This window comes from Balearica regulorum, chromosome 6 (assembly GCF_011004875.1).
Source record: "Balearica regulorum gibbericeps isolate bBalReg1 chromosome 6, bBalReg1.pri, whole genome shotgun sequence".
NCBI lineage: Eukaryota > Metazoa > Chordata > Aves > Gruiformes > Gruidae > Balearica > Balearica regulorum.
In genome coordinates, this window is record NC_046189.1 from 8,359,267 (window position 1) to 8,380,006 (window position 20,740).

Below are 20,740 nucleotides of genomic sequence, written 5' to 3' on the forward strand. Positions count from 1 at the left end.
CTTACACTTCAAAGGCCTTGTATACTTGCCTGAAGTTGATTCTACTGTAGTGAGTGCAGCTGCCTAGAAGATCTTATGCCTAAAAGCTTCCTGTTAAACATGCAAAATGGCACTGCATATGCTAGGATATGTACTTTTAGCAGTAATTGTATTTTGTATTAAATGATTCACTTGACCTTTTTCTAACTTGGATTTTTAGTTTGTATAAAGAGTGAAGAAGTTGTATTTATATTTAAAAAAAAAACAACCCAGCCACTTCTCTCTCAGCTGGTCTGTTTGTAACTAGCTAAATTGCCAGGAGTGGGAGAAAAAATTCCACTGAGAAACCACCTGAAGTCAGAAAGTCACCACAGCAAGAAAATTGGCTATAGTAGGTACCTATTTGACCCTGACCGGCTGGTGTGGTTCATTCTTTGTAAGGCTGCACTACCTAAGGCTCAGAGGCAAATCTGAACGTTTCCCAGTGCTGGCCTAGCCAGCAGAAGCAATGAGCGTGTTGTCAGCTGACTGACAGCAAAGCCTCAGCAGGCTGAGATGCACAGGCAGAGCTTTATTCCAGCTGGACAACCCCTGTCTTTCAGTCAGAGGTGGAAACTTGCTGGGGTAAGGGGAACTAGAAAGATAAACGCAAATTTTCTTTTGCTCCCTCTTCTTAGGTTATTTATGATTTTGAGATTCTTCAAAACAAATAATTCTGTTGATTTGAGTTAATTTATTCAGCTGCTTTAATGAGGCACCAAGAATAAAGATGTTTAACACGCATTGTTCAATGAATGCAGGTGAGATTTTGCTGAGGTTTTAGATTCAGATGACAGGAGATTATAAACTAAGGTTATTGTATACATTTAGAAATAGACAATTGTAGGGCTGGTTCTATCTTATGTCCTTTGCTTAAAAAAAAACTTCAGGTGGGGTCTAGTGATTAAATCAGGGTCAGTGATTGAACTAACAGGGGCTACAAAGGTAGATTTTTTTAATTTTATTTATTTTTTTTTTTTTTTCAGAATAGGATTATAGCTTTCATTTAGGACACAATGAATTTATTCTGTCTGTAGTGGTAGCAGTTGTTGGCCTGTGATTTAGGTTAAGGCTAAGATTAGTGTTAGAGTTAAGTTTAATGCAGACAAGAGCCAATAAGCAGCTCCGTATGAATCTGCTTGCCTAGTTTTAACAGTGTCAAAATGTTGGACTTAAAATTGGTTCCATTGCCCAGAAAGGATGCTCAGTTAGGTTCAAATTTGTGTTTTAGCTGGTGATGTTTAAGGAGCTTGAACTATACACAGTTGAAATACGCTTCACCCTCGCAGAAAAAGAACTAATGCCAACAGAAACACCCTAATTAGGTTCTTTTAGTTGCCAAGAATTTCAGATTAGAGGCAAATTAGTTTATTACTGGGTTGAAATTAGGGTTCTGATATGTTGAATGCTGCAGAACTATGACTCCATGCAAGAGAAAAGCTCTCCACATAGATAAATCGGGCAAGGACCTCTTGACTGGATCCAGTCTCTCTAACATGTTTAATGCGATGGTTAAAAATTCAGGACAGCAACAGCCTAACCAGTATTGTGAAAGACTCGGAGAGCCACTGGAGGTGGATTTGAGCCAGTGTTGAAACTGGGTCTCATGACAGAGTAACTGGTTACAGGAGAAAAACTATGGCTCAGAATTTCACTTGATAAGTGAACAAGGAATTAAGTTTTGAATTAGCAACATTGTGTTGTAGCTAATGAGTTTTAAAGTGCTAATGGCTGTGGGTTGACACACAGTGTCAGTAAGGGCTGATGCCATGGGGATAGGCATGGCTGAAAAAGATGTTCCTAATGCAGATTTAGACATAGCTCCTTAGCTTTTCTCTTTCGTCATTTCTGGCTGACCAGAGATCTTAAGATCAAGGCTAGAAGTAGTGCTGGCATGTAGCCTAGAAGGTCTTATGAATCAATGTTGCATACTAGGCAGCTAGCACTGGGGATTTCACACAGGAAGGACTTTCTGTGATTCACGTTGGTCTCATACCTAGAGTCTATATCAACTGGAGTAAAGGGGATGATGGGGGCTGATGTTAGGCAATGGGCTAAAGTTGTCCTAGTGAAAATGGAGATTTAGGAGTGGTCCAAGCATATTTATGTCAGGCTGGGCTAGCAAAAGTTGCCATTTTATGCACGAATTCAACTTTTATAATTTATTCAGTGAATCTAGAAGAAAGTCCCTAGTGTTTTCACTAGAAATATTGCTGGTTTGGATATTTGATTATCCCTTCACAAAGCAGTGATTTTAGTTTTTATCTGAATGTAACTGGTCTTCACAGGGTCAGTTGCAGAACTGTGTGAAAAATTTCTGTGGTATAAAATAATTACTTATGACTTTTAGTATTACAGTTTTTACAGAGTTAAATCATGTTATAAGAGTAGATTCTATCTATTAACACAGAGCATTAGGGGCAGGTCTACACTGTGTAGCACTAACCTGGGACAAAAGTTTCTCTTTTTTTCCCGATTCTCTGTGTTGGCACTGTGTTTCTCTATGTGGATCTGTTATGTGCTGGATGGGTGATGGTCTCAGGAAGCAATTTTGAGAAAGAAGTTGGGATGTATACCCTCTTCCTATTCCTGGAATAGAGAAAAACAACATAATTTAAAAAGCAGTAGCAGAAGAGTTTTCACCGTAATCCCTTCTCACAATAAACAGAGTTATCTTGTTTCATGAGTTAAATTTGCACCAATAAACAGACCATGAGTTCCCACAAGAACATGCCCAAAGCAGTCCTCGTCTAAAAATCATCCTAAAAATTATCTAAAAAAATGCCCAGAGTACAGGAATTACCAGAACTGCAGTAGTGACCTCTGAGCTCTTTGCACTTGTCCTGCAGCCTAAATTCCTTTTGGGAAAAAAAAACATGGTATGCCCAAATTTCCTTTATCAAAATGCCCCGAGGCATTTAGGCATCCAGGAGTAGAGTAGCCCAGTTACTGGTCCATTCTAATCAGTACAAGACCTGTCAGGAGGGAGAGGTGATAGACATGATTTCCTTGATGCCAGCTCTTTCTTGAAGTGTGTTGACTGAAGTATTGATGATAAGTTGCATCAAAACTAGGTATGGATCAAGTCTTTCAAATCCATTAATGAAAATAGATGCAGTTTGCAATCTGCCTGGAAATCTGCCTTAGCACTCAGAATATTTTCTTTTCTTTTTTCTTTTTTTTTTTTTTTAAATGGATGGGATGAGACTAGCCCCAAAAAAATCTGCTATTCCAGTTGCTAAACACCAGACTGTGCTTACTTTAAATTAATGATTTGGTAACCAGCACATGAACTCTGTTTCTTAATAAATGCCTTCTTTCTGTTATGTTGCTATCTCATGGGTCCTGGCTGAACCACAGCTACAGTATTCTGAGTCACGTATGGAGCTAAAAACAAATTTTGAAACAGAACTTTCAAAAAAGGTACCTGAGTGTCCCATCCCTACAGAGACCCTCACTTTTGTTACTGAATAGCAGGCAGATGTAAAGTTTGCATGGTTCAATAAAAGTGAATGCAAGCAGAAGATCTTAAATCAAAAGCAATCTTTATGGTACCCCATCAAAATTATGTTCTTTTCTTCCATGATCTTCCATGTCTCTTTAAGTGCAAACTTTGCACTTATGAACAAAACTATAAATCATAATTATTATGATTTCACACTTGGGAAATGGACATTATAGCCATTAACCTTAAAAGCTGAATTGGCAAAAAAAATGGTGAAAGCAAATTCATGAATATTTTGTAAATAAATGACTCATTTTTTTCTGTCTTTGCTTTTCCTTAAAACATAAATTATGTGCGAATACACAGAAATAGTAGGCATTTAAGACTCCACATCATTTGTGTTCTGGATCAAAGGGACTCAAGGGACTTTAGAGAGCAACAGTTCCTCCAAACTACCCTGACGGATCTTTGTAACTGGTCCTGTAAGTGTTTTATAGCAGGGTTAGACTATTGCTTCCCTGTGCTTATGTATCCTGTGACACCCTTAATCTATAAATTGCTATGCCTTGGTTTAAAGTACCAAAAGAGGAGTAATTTTGGAGATGGTTTAGATTCTAGATGATTCAGCATGAGTCTGGGAAGTAGGAGGCTTTCTTCGAGGTAAACAAATCTCTAAGTGACTTCGTGTGCAAAACCTATTATTCCTACAAAGCACACGATGAAAAGCAAAAGTTCAGAATTTCTGCTGAGTAAGGTCTGAGAAATCAGGGCTGTACAGTTTGGGATTCATAAATATTGCCAAATATCTCACCATTACCTTACTGTATCCATTTTATCTAATCTTCACATCTGACTAAAATATTGCATTATCACACACTTTCAATAGCAGCAAAAGATTCCCTACTACGACACCCAGTTTAAAAGAATACATGAATGTCTTTCAATTAGAAGCAACATAATTTGGTGCCTCTTTCTCACTCATGTAAAACATGTTCCTGATAGTTCTAGTGCTGGGGTAGATCTTCATGTTTATCCAAGAAGGCCAAAGTTGATATTAACCAGGCAACATTAATTTATGAAACAGAGAGTGGAATCTGAAATATTCCAGTTTTACCAAGGTTTTTCGATATGGTCTCTCTGTCTAATAAATAAATAAATAAAAATCAGCTCCTTCAGCTCCTGTAAACTCTTATGTATTTCATGTTTTCTATTTCCACTGGGGCATTTCTGATTATGTTCACTCTTATATGTCCTCAAAACAATCACCAAATATTGACTAACTCTGGCTTTTTATTTCAGAAAAAAATAACACATCACTCTCTAAGATTCACTTCTAATATGAAGTTTCTAACCCTAAGGATGTCCAGAATACTCCTAAGTATCTGTAGCCTCACAGTTTAGAAAAATTTGAAAGATTGGCAAAAATACTTTTTACAATTTCTATTATAATTTTATTCTGTTTCAATTGCGATGAAATCTTTTATCATTTTGATGACACTATGGTAAAAATGAAGAGTGAATTGAGAGTGAAATGGAGAAGTAAATGATAAGATTTTTAGACACATGCGCGAATAATGCTCCTGTTCACAATAGTGTAACTATTCATGTGTATAAGAGATTTTGGTCATAAGGTATCAGTGTGGCTGATAATTAATTGTAATGTTGCAAAAGTTCATACAGATTATTATTACAAAATAGGTCCTATTACAGGATATTTCCCCAAAATCAAACTGTTTAGAATTTTCTGTATTTCATTCCGGTGCAAAATGGTTCAGATGATGCTAAAAACTCTCATCTTCCTTAGGACCTGACTTTTTTTTTTCCCCTTACCTTTCTCCCAACCATGTAAGCTCCCTGCATGCAGAGCTCCCTTCTTTTCTGAGCAATTTTGTGGCATTTGGGCTGCCTTTTTTATTTTAATTGCGTGTTAAGATGATGGCACGGCTAATAGTAATGACTTCAGTTTTTCCATAGCTGCACACAAAGCTGGTATTTTCAGTAAAGTTTAGGGGAATTAGACAGTCAAATCCCAATAAATTTCAGTGGACACTGGACACAGAACTGGCTCAGTTGCTTTGAAAATCCTAAAAGGCTTATAAATTTCTTTGCTTTTACTAAGTAAATATAGTAGGCTTTTTAAGTGAAATGTTTAGAAATTCACTGAAACACCTGTTCTGAATGGATCTAAATATTACAAAAAACTAGCAATATAGCTCTTGAAATAGTGTGCATGCTCTCTTTTTCAACACTCCTGAATGGATCTAAATATTACAAAAAACTAGCAATATAGCTCTTGAAATAGTGTGCATGCTCTCTTTTCCAACACTCCTCCCCTTGTAAACTAAGGACCTGAAGAGCCAGCAACTGAAGTCAATGGAAAGTGAAGCTGCTGAGCAACTCTGTAAACAAACTCTCACAGCTCAGTGAGATATTCACATAAATACATCCAAAAATGTGCTTTTTGTTTGTGTAGTGTCTAAATGCTTGACGACTGATACAGACTCTAAATGCAACTGCAGTGCACTGTAGAATGAAAGGATATACGTTAGCCAAGGGTTTCTTACAGTCTCTCACACCTCGCATGTATACAGCAGAAGTAATTGTAATGTGAGAGTAGTAAGTCTTCTGCTTTAAAGGAAAAGGCACTAACAGCTATGGATGCTCATTACCTCCAAAGCAAAACTACAGTAGAACATGACTCAATGTTCATAGCAGTTTTCACTAGCTTTTTTATAATACTTAATGTATGCTGTAGGATATATGCATGACAATTTGTGTGTTCTATTCATTTTCCAAAGCATTATATTATTTCTGTAGTCTTAGTGCAGAGCATTTCCATGGGTTAACTAATTAGAAAGTTTTTCAAACTAAGACCTAAACCAGTATTTTTCTACTTAACTGAAATTTTAAAATTGCATTATGGAAAGTGGGGCGTTTTAACTGGTTTCATTTTTGAGAATGCATGTAACACATTCTTCAGGTTTTATCCATCCTCACCCAGCAGTTATATGATGTTCCACTTAGTAAGCAGTGATTTTAAAGCCATGATTTTAACCATGATGGTTTCAGTCACCTGCTATAGCTTCAAATGCTTGATTGCTTTAATGGAATAAAACTGGTTTCAAAATACTTCAGCATCTTAGCACTGCAGAAATCAGTTTCCCTGTTCTGATTAGCATATAACGATGAATCCATTTCCTCTGTAGTTATCAAATGGTGCATCTTTCAATAAGCACGACCAAGTATCTGCGTGGAGAAACTTATTTTTTACCTCCTTTCACCTATTCTTGACTGATCTAGTTATATTCCTCCAAAGACTGAGGAGACACACAACAAAACCCATGAAAGCAGTTGATCCAGTGCAGTGCTGGGACTTCTAAGACACAGCTGTGCATGGAAAGAAAATCTGAATAACGGAGAAAAAATACGCTGATAATAAAATGGATTATATATGTCCTTCTTCACTTCACAATTCTCAATTGTGTGAGGTGCCAGACTATTCTGAGGACAATTTTAGGGCAGAGATGAGATGCAGTGTGGGTGGGAGAGCTACAAGACGCCAACTTCTCCCACCCTATCTTGGCTTCTGTGGCAAGCTAGTCAGCTGCAGATCCAACTCATGCTGAAAAAGAAAAGTACATTTATTTAGGCCCAGGTCCATGACTTCAAATGTTATGTTTTCTGTGTATTCAGGGAAACCTGATGATTTAAGTTTTATTTAATGGCCCTACTGGTCTGACCTCTCCACACCTGTTATGACTCAGCTAAATTAGGATACCAAAACCATTAAGATTATACAAGCATTTTATGTCCTATTTGACTATTCAAGTTGCTAAACATGTACTGTGAAACTTTGATACAGTTTGGATGGCAAAATGTTTTCCATTAAATAAAAATAATAAGGAATCTGATATATCCATTTGAAAATTGTAGGTCTAACATTCATGCTTATATGATTGTATAAGCTATGGTGTGTATAGGAGCCCTTGAAAAGAAAACAGATTTTATTTAGGACATACCCAAATGGCAGGCAGACATAAGCCATCTGGGAAATCAAGCACTATGCCTAAAGCTGGTCCATCTGGCACCAGCAGATTGGTCAGCAGTGGTGAGGGCGCAACGTGCCTTTAGCATGGTGCCCAAGGAATCAGATGTGGGATTTGGGAGACACCAGCTGAATAGCCTCCTAAGCCAGAGGGGCTAAAGCTCTTTTACCTCTCTTGTTTCACAGTGACACCACTCCAAGAAGGCATGCTAGATCTGGGGGGGGCAAAGAGCAAGGTTTAGCTACCCATGCCTCCACAGCCCACAAGCACCAGCACTCACTGTCATGATAAAAGGTGCAGCCTTGGGCCAGCTTCAGCCTCAAGGATGTTTTCTGTACCTTCTTCAATGATTTGACTATTAGTGGTACTTGTACAAGGGATTGGCACTGGAATGGAAGACCTTTCCTGCTAGCAGACTCATCACAGGGGTTCCTTCATGCTTAGCTTCACCTCTTGCAAGTCATCTCTCTCTAAAAAATAGATATATGTTGGGTATCATTATACTTGCTTATCCCACAGCTTGCCCAACTGAAAAGAGTTTTTCTGCTATTAAATTTTTTCCTATCTATTACAGTTTTTACATCTCACTATTTCTTCCAGATAGCTGGTTCTCATAAATTATGCAATGAGAGTATAAGTCAAAATAAGAACAAGTGATATCCTCCAAAGAATTAATTTGAGGCTTCAACTAGATCATACATGTTTGAGGCTATATACAACATTATTTTTAACATGCCCCAGCAAAAATAGCCATCCTGTGGAACATCTAGGGAAATGAAGAAAATCTTGAAAATCTGGCTAACACATTTTGTACTGGGAAAATCATAGAAACTCATTGAGGAGGAAATTATACTAGAAAAATAAAAGGCACAAAACAAATCTAACAGCTGAGAAGATGAAGGAATCAGCTTTCAGAAACAAATAGTGTGCAATTCTTCAATTCTGTTCTGCAGATCTCAGAATAAAATCTTGTCAACCTCTCTTTGGGAAGGTATAAGAGGAGCAGAGAAGGAAGAAAAGGAAGTATTCTCATCTACAGCTGTCAGAAAAACACATACTAATTCATTTGGCATTAATCTTCTGGAGCTAAAAAGATGACAAAAGGGTAATTTTACAGTTCAGTGAGTACTTCACCCATTTATTATTTTAATGTTCCAAAATGCACGGTAAGGCTTTAGAAGAAGGCTGTGTAAGTGGCATCTATATAGTAATCTGAGTATACTGAATTGGACCCTTGCTGTTCACAAATACAGGTTTAGAAGTCAAAAATGCCCCGTGCTAATTGCAGTGTGCTAAAAATCAGAGGAAAGTGATGTATATATATCTCAAAGCAAACCATAACTCAAAGAATTTAGCTACCATTTTATACATTTGTTTTCTATTGCTCTTTTGTTTTTCATGTCTGCGGAAGGATATTCTGTTCTGCCATTAAACTTCGCTAGTTAATCACTACTTTTCAACATCTTTCTTTAATAACAGATACAGCACTGTATGTTTAACAGCTGATACAGGAACCTTGGCCTGGGGAGCCATGAGCATTGCTCAATGAATACTTCCAGCATGGGTTTGACTCTGTTTCTCCGTGCTGACTCAACAACCTATCAAACAAAACATTTCATTATGTAGGCTCTGTGGGACATGTGGGATACAGAATAGAGAGCATGAAAGGGCAGGAACACTTCACTATTATTTTCATATTATTTTGCAGTTACAGAACGTTTGGCAAATGATGGTACAGGCTGTTGCAAGGCAGATGCTATAAATTGGGTCAGTATGATATATATGGCTGCCAAGGAGCTGTTTAAGTATATTTTCACTGTTTCCAGCAAAAATAACAAGAGAGAAGTAAAGACATCCTGAAGTAATTATGTCATTTGGAAGGAAACTATGGCAGGGATTTTTAAAACATACATGCAAAAGGAAGAACAAATTGAACACATATCATACTTGAAAACCTAATGGAAAACAATAAATTGATAAACACAAACCAAAACTGTTCAGTTATCAGTCAGCTAATCAATTAAGCTATTAGCATAGACCATTTATTCAATGTCTGAAATACATTTTAAAATAATCAATGCCTGACATGATAAAATCAAATTGCACTTTATAACAAAAAGTTATAGCCCTGTTCTAAAACAATAGGAAATAAAAGGCAAACAGTTTGCTTGACTGGACCAAAAGGTTACTGTTCACTGTAATTCTGAACAGATTAATGTTGGACTTTCATTCTCAGATCTATCAATAAAGGCTTTAGGAGTTGCCAAAATATGCAACCAAGAGGCAGAAGAGACAGACTGAAAGGTACATGTGCTTTAAGTAGTTATCTTTAAAACTTCTTAAGTGTTGTAAACATCACCAGTGTGGAGACAGATTTTGTATTGCTGCTCACTGGTAAATTATACTGCCTTTTAGCACTAGTGTTTCAGTGCTATCCCGATGACTCAGTCAGGGTCAAGCTCCAGTTGTAGGCCACATTTTGGAAAACATGCAGCAGTCAGCAATAACTTGCAAATTGTCTGATAATGAGCCTCTTTCCACACTGCTGATTCCAGACCATTATATAATTGTAAGACTTTAATACCCAGATTTTAAGGACTTGATGGCATTTTGCATTGCTTAAAGAGAAATAAAGAGAAAAAACATGGAGATCTCAGAATGATTCTCTCTGAATTTACTTGTGTTTATGTAATGAGTAACTTCTCATATACAATACCAAAGGTTCAGTTTTTCCTGCTCCCTGTAAGTCATAGGTATTCTCACTGTCTAATAGAGGCTCTGGCAGCTATGTGAAAACCATAACACCACCGCATAGCATTCAGTATTACTTCCCAAACAATGATCTGTCCATAGAGGGAAGGCGTTATGCTGTTAGCATATCTTACCAGGAAAAGCAAAAGTGAAGTTGAATACGTAAAATAACATTTTTTCAACGATGAAACCATGCAGAAGAGAGTAAGGGGCATAGGATCAATGTCAAAGGACAGAAGGGTAAAGATAAGGAGACTCCATTGCAAATTGTGGGGGAACTTTCCTATTATGAGTGCCAGGAGACAGCAACATGGAGAAATATAGCAAGAACCAAGGTCACTTAATAATGGGCTTGACTGCAAGACCATGCTTGTGACTAAGTCAGTCCTAAATGACTAAGCAAGTCCTTTCCATCTCTAATGCCTCTAATAACATCTCTTCCCTAAAATAATAAATAAATATACATAGAAAAGCCAAAACAGAAAAAGATGTTTCCTCTAGAAAGGACTCATGGGCCTTGAGAGAAATGGAAATGAAATTATTTTGGTTTGGAAGGAATTAATATTGTTATGAGCTGTGGAGACAATCAAAATCCCATAAAGAAATCTAGTAATAGTAAATGTCTATTTGCCCTAAAATTAAGGGAGGTTAGTTAGTTGCATGATTTGGAAACACTTCTGAGGCATCTCTTTAAAGACACAGGTATCTTTACGAATGCAATGCTTTGTTATCAGGCACAATGCTGCAAGTCATCAAGGAGAATTTACACCTTTTATTTTTTTTTTCTTTTTTACAAGTCAGCTGACATTTTTAAGGATCTGCCAGCAAGTTTGTGTTACAAAGCTGCTAAGCATATTTTCTAACATGCTAAATTTGCCATGCTGCTTCCCAGAGGCCCATCTATCTTGTTATTTCATAGTAAGGATAGTGTTTTGGAGCGGATTGAAGTGTCCAGCATTAAAATATATGTGGCTAGCTAGCACTGTCTCCTCCACAAAGAAAGAATATTTCCTGTTTGACTGTCTTTGCTTTCCTATTTGCTTTATGCAACTACTTCTGAGAGCTCTGTGGCCAACTGTCTACAACATGCCACTTTTCATGCTATTCCTTTTTTGGTCTGGAAACTTTTTTTTATGCTATACTCTAATGCTGTATTACAGCAATCTTTTGTATTTAACCATTTTACGGCACTGCTTACTGGCCTGATTTATGTTTAGAACTTGCAGAGTCTCAGGGTTTCAGCGTCAAATGATCCAGTTTCTTGCCCTCATTCTGGGATCGCCTTCTGCTCAGAATCTTTCCACATATTTCAAGCCATGCAGTTCTTTGAAAGCCAGCACTTCTCATAATATTGGCTCCTGAGCTTGGGTTTGAGCATCCCTTCGCCCACCACATTGTTTAAAGCAAACCTGAGCAAATGTAGAAAGAAAACTTCAAGAATACCTAGAAAATAGGAAAAAACGTAACAGAAAGGTTTCATAGATTAGCAGAGCTCTCTGAATTTGAAAGCTTGAGCCATTAGTAAGGATAGAAGAAGAAAGCAGGAGTTTGGAAGCAAAAGATAGATGTATTTTTTCCATAGGCTTGGCCCCCAGCTCTGCTTTTTTTGCATATGCAGAGCGTGATGAGAAATGTTTTTGCTCAGGAATTGCATCCTTGTTATTTGTTACATCCCGGCAGCACGTTGTGATGTGCCAAGATCTCAGCTGGATCTCGCCCAATATTCCAAAATTAAGCAAGTAAATGGATGCAAGTCAACTTAAGGTTTATCATCGAGTTCAAAAGTGAATTAAGTTGTCCTGTAGATATCCACTCGGTCCCTGTTGTCCTGCTTTTCAGCAGTTACTGAAATGAAATAGAGTGTGCCACTGCAGACTTGGGCCCTGATCCCACACATCAGTTCTCCTCTGTTCTCTTTATTCATGATTCTGAGCTCTCTTCTTGAGGGGGCTTCTCTTGTCGAACTTGCCCATTTCACACAAAGAACAGCATTTTGGTTCACTGGGCCTAATAAAGCACTAAATATATTCTCACATAAGTTTTGGTTTACATCTGTGGTAAGGTTTGCACAGGTGGTAAAATTAAAAAGGTATTTCTAGTAGCTCTGCTGACAAAAAGAGCAGCAGCATGCCTATCAGAGCAAACATGCATCCCAATCAGCTCTGAAGTTACAAGTAAACAAGTACTAAACTATCCAAGGCATATGATGAATAACAACTGGCTTTTATTGTCTCCTTCCTACTCCGTGTGGGTAAGAAAAACTGGCATAAAGTATGCAGCTACAGTTGACCAAATTTTTTGAATTTCATCTGGTTTAAATAACTAAAAGTTTTTCTCTCATAGTGAAACTATTTTATGAAGCTATTCATAAATTCTCCTTCAAATATGGGGATTTGAAATGATGCTTCCTATTACCCAGTAGGAGGCTTAATGTCAGGCCTTGAGTTTTGGGAGTGGTTTGGGAGGTTCTTTCTTCTTTCTTTTGATGCTGTACTTGTGTTTATAAATAAGATTTTGTAAGAGAAAGGACAGGAATTCAACAGGACTCAATTCTTAAATGCAGAAGGTAGCCCACTGCTGTATTCAGTCATTATCAGTTCATCTTAAGGACTTCTTTGCTACAGGAGATAGGACAGACAGGGAAAATGAGGAATCCCAGAACAGCATACACCAGATATGCACTACTAGGTCTTGAATACTTGACTCATTGTGTCAGAGACTGTAAGTTATAAGTATCCATAAAAGTAACTTTTCCATAAGCAGAAGTATTTGCTTACTCATGTCTGCTAGCTGTCCAAAACGGACGGAAAGGAAGGCAACTTTAAGAAAAACATTGCTCAAGTAAAGTTAAGATTAACCTTTCAGACAACATTCATATCTGGCATTCATACAATGCAGAATAACAATTTTTAAAAAAAGAAAAAGTGGAGTAAATTGTTCTAAATCCAGAAGAGAAGAATGGATTTGCCAGACCATTTCAAAAATGGGCTGGCAGCCTTTCACAGTGCTGAGCTTACCGCAAGGAATATGCACCATCTACCTTTACTTTAGGACATTATCTCAGTATGACCAGGAGCTCTAAGATCCCTAGCTAAAAAACATCTTATAAGTTTTATTCCATGATTAAAAATTTTAAATGGGGCTATAATTGTGACAGGTTCTATTAATGAATGTATACCCTTCTGTTATATGTAAGGTCAGTGATCAAAATAAATTTACTTTGTCCTGGTTTTTAAGAAAGAATATTAAGCCTGGAAGAGAAAATAAATGCAAGATTTGGGAGGTTTTTTTTGGACTGTATGCAGTTCCCTCCAGTCAGGCTAAAATGAAGATACTATTGAGGCTAACGGTCCTTTCATTTGTATCATTTCTGTTTTCTCTACCATTTATAACACATCCAGACCCTTGTGATTGTTTGGATGAGGTGGTTTCAAGCTTCATTTACGGTTTGGATTTACACATCAGGGATCTGATCCAAAGCAATGAGGACTTTCAGATCCTGTTTTGAGTAGATACCTGCTGAGGCAGGGACACTTCATCTTTCTGTTTACTGCAGCTGTCTTTGAGCCAGGCTTTGGGGGTCATTTACAACTCTGCTTCCACTCCCTCCCCTATTTCTTCCCATGACAGTAGATATGTTCTAGAAAGGAGAAATTCTGGTAGTTGGAGCCCTAGGTTCAGTGAACAGAAACTTTTCATACTCTTCTTCTATCATTAAAAAATTATCTTATGTTTATTTCTGCCCTGTTTCTTTACGTCTTCCTTGTCACCACACAAAATTGCTGCTTTACACAAGCATGCGTTGTGGAGGCCCAGAGGAATTAATTCTTTATTGTGACATTACTTCACACTTCTGCTTTGGTGCCAGTATCTGCAGAAGTTATTTTAGAGTTCTGTGTTCATTTAAAATGCTGAATGTTTCTTGGAAGATACACATTTTTCTCAGTTTCAATGCCTTCCCTCCTTCATTTGATGTCAATAACTATTGGAGGAGGAGTCCCAGATTCCTCAGAAATTACGATGCAGGTAACGAATAATTTTCACACAAGCTATAGCTTGAAGCTTTTATGCGTTTCAACTATGTAGAACTGCACGGGTGGAAAACATGTAAAGTTAATTACAGAGATTAAAAATAGATCTCTGAATTTATGCAGATAAATCTGCAACAGGAAAAAAGGAAAAGCAGTTTCAATGCAGTGGAAATAATGAGATTTTGAAAGTGACATGGCTTGAACTGACAGAATGGGCAGAAATGGTGTTTCTCCTCTTCACTATACCTTTACCTTCCTCCATAAAAGGGATGGAAAAACTGGAAAGGCAACAACAGGGCAGGAATGGTGTCTGTTCTAAGCTGCATGAGCTCTACAGTCACCATAAAATTCTCTATAAAATGACCCACCATTGATGCAACAAACACACTGTCAGATAAAAAGGCAATGTTATGTTTCACAAAGTAATAAATTGCTCTTCGGTGCATCATATAAAATTGCAGCATCTCTCATTGATGCTATTTTCTTTTATAGTATGTCATAAAAGAAGTCCCAAACCAACAACTATTTACCACAGTTTTACACGGGCTGTTCCCAGGGCCTTTGAAGTTGTTCTTTTTCTGTTCTTGGAAAGCAAATGCTACTGTGCACACCAGCATGTCTGCTACAACAGGGTAAAGCCTAAATCTTCAGGGATTTTGGTACGAGTTTCCGCAGAAGGCTCTGCCAGGCACTGGCAAGCAGGGGAGCCAGGGCGTGGGGCAGCAGTGGTGAATCTGGCTGGAGGCAGCGTGATCTTCTGCTGGTGAGCTGCCCTCGTGGGCAGGGATCACTGCTGCTGCAGAGAAGATGTCCTAAGCCTCTGAGTGCTGTGTTCATGGTGTTGTTTTGTTAATGACCTCTCTAAATATGAGTTCCGTTGCTGTTGCTGCCTGGTGCAAGGGTTGCTCACAGCCCACAGGAGGTGATTGGGATCCTCTTTTTTTCTTGTGAATTAATCTTATTCTTTCATTGCCTGAAAACTGAGAACAACGGAGCTTGGTTTCAAATCTGCGTAAATAGAGTCAATATGTGGCCAAAACAGATAAAAAAAAAAAAAAAACCAAAAACCAGCAGTAGATGAGAGCAGTGGTCAGATAATAAGTCTTAAAAAATAAGCATCTGGTGTCCTAAAATGACATGCTGCCTTGTGCGGACTACTGTGGAGCGGGAAGCTGCTCCAGTGCATTGAGGCTGCTGCCTTACATCCAGCATCTGGCTGCACTGCTGCCCTGCAGCTTTCCCAGGCTCTTTCACCAAAATCCAGAGCTGCCCAGGAAGGTTGGAAATCCCTACCCAGCTCCAAGGATGCACAGCATCTCCACAGAACTTAAAGAGGCTGCTCTGTCAGAGGATACAGGTGGAATAAACCTATGAGAAGCAGCTTGGGATGCTGGGGATAAGAAACAGTTTTCTTACCTGAGGAAGCAGGTGAGAAGCCCTGGTAGTTGGAGGCTCACTTCAAAATGAGGGAGTCAACATTTACTCTCTCCAGACTATGCTGATAATGCTGTGCTAATCAGAGATACCCCCGTACAAGTTCTGAGTAAATGAAGGTAAGAGTACAGGGAGAAACCTGAGACCTGGGTAGCTGCAGCAGTCTGTGGGTAGCAACACCAGCTCCTGCACTTCTCTCTCTGCTGTGGCCAAAGCATTTTTATCTGTAGTGCTTCCTGCAAAACATACAAAGGCCATCTTCCCTGGAAATGGGCAGCTATTTTTTCGCTTGTTTGTAGGGAGGAAGATGAGGAAGAGATCTGGGAGTGGGTAGGAGTGGTGTTATGTCCCCGCGCTTGGAATGTCTTGGCACCCAGGACTGTCGCACAGAAAGCACGCATTAGGAGCAGCTGGAAATTCAGATACACACATGAAGTGCGTATACTCCTGTTATTAGAGGTGAAATAGGATTTCAGGAAGGAATGGGGGAACCAAAGAGGCAGGGAAATCAAATACATTATAGTGCTGGCATGCTTGGAGGCATTTTGCAGCTTGCTCCACTTCTGAACTAGTATTTCCAGAAATCACACTACTAGCCAGCAGTGTGGCATCTCTCCTAGCAGTGCTTTTAAGTGTAATGCAAAAGCCATCACAGCCTAGTGGCACCAAAGAGTGCTACTTGGCAACCTGCAACATCAATCTGAGCTCTCAGTCTATTGTTATCAGTGACTGATAGCCAAAAATAAACTGAAAGCCTAAACATTGCTACCCACAGTGCATCCCATTCAACAATACTTCCAGTTCCAGCCTCCACATGTAATATTTGGGAGGACACTGTTTGGTTCATTTTCTTAAGACAGGAAAAACATATTTCCTAACATTTCTTAGCCCAGCTTGTTCAGTCTGCCTTGAATAGATTTCCAGAAAAGCTGCATCATGACATTTCCTCCTGGACTCAAAGCAAAAGCCATGCACTTGTAATGTTTCTTTTCTCAGAAGGAAACACTATAGAAAGCGGACAGGTGCAAGAAAACTGCATAGCAGAATTTTGCTTTTGCTTTCTTGAATAATGCCTGTAATGATGGCAAGGAGGGAAAAAATAAATCAGCCATGTGATATTTGGCTTGGATTATCTACATAATAAATGTGGAAAACTACTTTCAAATATATATACACTGAAATGCTTCTGTTACTCTTGGCCCTCATTTGTGGGATATGCAGAGGAATCCCTCACAACTGTATCATTTGGAGATAGTGAATAGCTAGTAAACTATCTTTCCTTGAAACTAATACTAAACTAGAAAAAGGCAGAGTTTTTCACAAGCATTAGATTAAAAAGGAAGATCATTACTATTTACTCAGATTAATTAGTGGATTTGGTATCAAATGCCTCAGATATCAGTGAAAACACGGGGTTTCAGGCGTGGGGGAGAATCTTCAGACAACTTGCTGCTCTGCTGAAATACGGACATTTCTTCTGTGCCCTGCCACTGCTGCATGATGGAAGTATGTGATTGCATCATTTTCTAAAGGAGGTTTAAGGCCCTGGAGAAACATAATTGGGAAGACTGGAATTTGGAGGAAACATTTTATTCTGTTTTCAGTAAAAGTGTATCAGAACAGGAGTCTTTGGGAAACACAGTGAAAAGGGAGACATATTACTATGGCAAAACATGCTGAAGTTCAATCTCCAGTATTTCTTTCATAGGAATTCATAAGGAGTAAGTCAGTGTTATTCACTTGAGAAATAAAGACTTTGATTTGTTTTGTTCCATAAAAAGGTGCCCATCCTTTTGTTTCTTCCTAAATAACATGAAATATATCCAGTTAAATATGTGCAAATAATGTATGCTTTCTTGTAGTCGCTTCAATTTAGATTCTATAGCAGCTTAAGAAACTAGGGAATGGTCTTGGGCACTGCAACAGGAAAAACACAGGAATTAACGTTGTGGAGGAGAGGAAAAGGCCAAGCCAATCACTTCACACGTGAAAGTTTACATTAATTTGGTTGCCCCTACTCAGGAGTCTTTATATAATGTTCCTTTGTGTGGTATAGGTACACCTATTAATTTGCACCCTAGTCATCACTGATAGTTTTTAAGCCTCTTGATAATTTATTTACTCTACAGTATTTTGTCTTAGGATGGAAAAGAAAATAGAAAAATATTAGGGAAACTGTTCAAGTAATCTGTGATTTATATTACGTCCTTTCTTGATTATTACTCTGTATATAACCATTGTTGCAGCAGAAATAAAGAAAAAAAAAATCCACTTTCCAGCAACAAATTTCATAGTGATATATATTTATACTGCATCCAGGATGTCATTCCTCTAGGATATCCTTCAGTCTCTATACTCAATGCTATAAACTCTTCCAATCTGTCAACCTATAGCAAGAGGCAACGCCTGGAAAGGACATTTAGAGACAAAAAACTGCAGAGGAAGTAGCATTGGCAGTTCAATATATATCAATCACCTTTCCAAGTCAGTGCTAAAATGCTACCTTTTAGAATGCTATTAAGGGAAACAGTGCTGTTAGAGTGGCTGACATCCCCAAGTCTGTTCCAGTATCTTTATGCCAAGTAGAAGGTTGAAGATGCATGAGGTGCTCTCAAAGCCTGCTTCCTGTTGAAAGAAAATTGCCTTGGCATAGGATCTCTGCAAAACAGCTGCAGACTGCTCCCTGGAGAACCCCTTCTAGGCTCCAGCACACCAACGGAGAGTGGAGCCAAGGATGAAGGCTGGAGGAACATGCTAAGAGCACAGCTTTTGCATTACCGCAGTGCAGATATTTGGAGTGGCGCTATTATCTGCTTGCACAGGCTGAAATATGGCCCTTTCGAACCATCTAAATTACATGGCAGTTGTGAGACGGACATAATCGGGTGGACATGAGAACATTTTAATATTAGTTTTAGCTACTGATTTTTATTCCCCCCCCCCTCCTCCCCTGACACGCTGACTCCATGGGCTCCATGTTGAATTTGTCTGCTGTGCACTCTTCACAAGAGAAAGATGGGCAGAGATTTCCAGATTGAAGATCATTTAAAAAGGTCAGGATGCATGGTTGTGATTCTGCTTGCAAGCTAATTATCTTTGTCAAAAAGTACCTATTTTTAGTTTGGCATCACCTTTCTTGAAAGAAGCCATGTTTGGGAACATATATGGGTACCTCTGCATTCATGCTGTGCTGCATGGTTGATACTAGCTGGTTTTAGTTGGTGTTAGTTTAAAGACCTATGAATTCTCTCGGTAAGGATATTCCCAATTCTCGTGCTTGATCTTCTGTGCCTAACTCCTCTCACATTTTGATTCATGTGCTGTCCAGCATCAGGCATTGAATTGCACTTCTGCATCAGGGCATCACAATCCTGAAAGTTACCACTAATTCAATAGTGATTTGAACAGTCATGTGAAGACTTCTGATCTGTTGTCTCAAAAACTGGACAGATCCTGGATACCTCTGAAGTGCTTGAGGGGAAAAAGATATAAATTTGGTGTATGATTCTTAAGGTAAACAGAAAAGTCATGGATAACTGAAGTTAAAAAGGTTCTCTGTAACAACATCATAGTGTTACTAGTAGGATAAAGAATTTTAAAAATGGATTTGAAAAGAGGTTGGTAGAACCACTGAGAAGACAGTCTCACTATACTGTCAAATCAAAACCTTTAGTTTAGTGACATAGATAAACTTTATTTTTATTGTTAAATCAACTTTATTTTTATTCCAAGATGATATATTCAACAAGTTAAAGAGCATAGTGTACATGGCTATTGGCAGACTGGAAAGGAAATATTTTTTTTAATTGATGAATATCAAGAAAATCAAGTATAGATTAATCATCACTGATGGATTGGTAAAGAATTTCCTTCACTAAAATAAATTTGTATTTAATTTTAATCCTGTTGCTATGGCATCTAATTTCTTTCATTATAAGATTTTTCAACTAGCTGTCTCCCTCCATAAATAACACTTACAATATTAAAACTGAGATTTTTCTGGATTTCAGAAAGGTAGCACTGGATTTAGAATCAGTGCTTTCTTTGCTCAGTAAATTTTCTGTTTCTGTAGTGTAACCATTTTAATTGTAAGTTCAAGGCTCTCTTCATATTCAAATTTCTGGGTTAAATTCCTGCTCTCTTTTTTTGCCTTGACGCAACTACCCTGACACAGATAGGCTCTGTGTGTGACAGACATATAGGTGAGATTCTTCAAAAGTAGCATGCGGGCAGTAGTTGTCTTTGGTCTAAGGGGAGAAAAACTGTTCCTTTTACTTACATAATACTGGTGTTTATTCTCTTCCTTCCCCTGAACTGTTTCTGATGCTACTGTAGTTTTGTGCTCAGTGTATTAAGAAATCAAAGGTCAATAACATGTTCGCTCCTTACTTTTTTCTTTTTTTTAATTACGGGACAGATTGCAGTTTTTGTGTAGACCAGAAATACCCAGGTCTAGACTTGAAGAAAATCAAATCAAGCACAGCAGTTGAAATGTTAATTTAGGCATAAATACCTTCTGTGCATGTTAATATTCAATTTGAGTAGAAGCTCATTTTTATTGCTTTAAGCTGCATCTTTATGGTTAGGCTAACACAAAGCCCTTTAGATATGAAAATAATCCTCATGAATGAAAATTAGTGGTAAAGTATCAGTTTAAAGTCCTGTTAGGGCCAAGAAGTTTGTGAAATATCTCTGGAACATATCTAACATTGGCCTACAATAAGCTGATGAGATTTTATTTGCTGTTTCATATTTAAGACATGTTGTATATATAATCATTGGTTTAAGAGCCATTTACCTATCTAATCCTAAATTCAAACTTTTTTATAGATAATATTTAGAGTTAATCTGTGTATGAATTTTAACTAAACTGTCAGCTTTTCAGTTATTGAGAACATAAAGATAAAAGAGTAAACATTTCAAAGATTGTCTGTGGCAAGTTTTAATTTACATATCATTTTCCATTCAGCAACTAAAAAAAAAAAATCATATTCATTTTTTTATTGTTATTCTTC

General features: G+C 37.9%; 1 long non-coding RNA gene across 2 annotated transcripts in view; it reads left to right on the forward strand.

Annotated features, from left to right (window-relative positions):
- The window catches only part of LOC142602320 (uncharacterized), a 35,989-nt gene extending 17,211 nt beyond the window's left edge, over window positions 1–18,778 (forward strand). Inside the window, exons 6-7 of one of the 2 annotated variants that reach the window (XR_012836019.1) lie at window positions 17,330–17,446; window positions 18,735–18,778. This is a non-coding gene — a long non-coding RNA (uncharacterized LOC142602320). Of the gene's footprint in view, window positions 1–8,462; window positions 9,762–17,329; window positions 17,447–18,734 lie in introns of those variants that run through there. The other variant, XR_012836018.1, reaches the window with a different exon arrangement.
- Window positions 18,779–20,740: the final 1,962 nt, after the last annotated feature.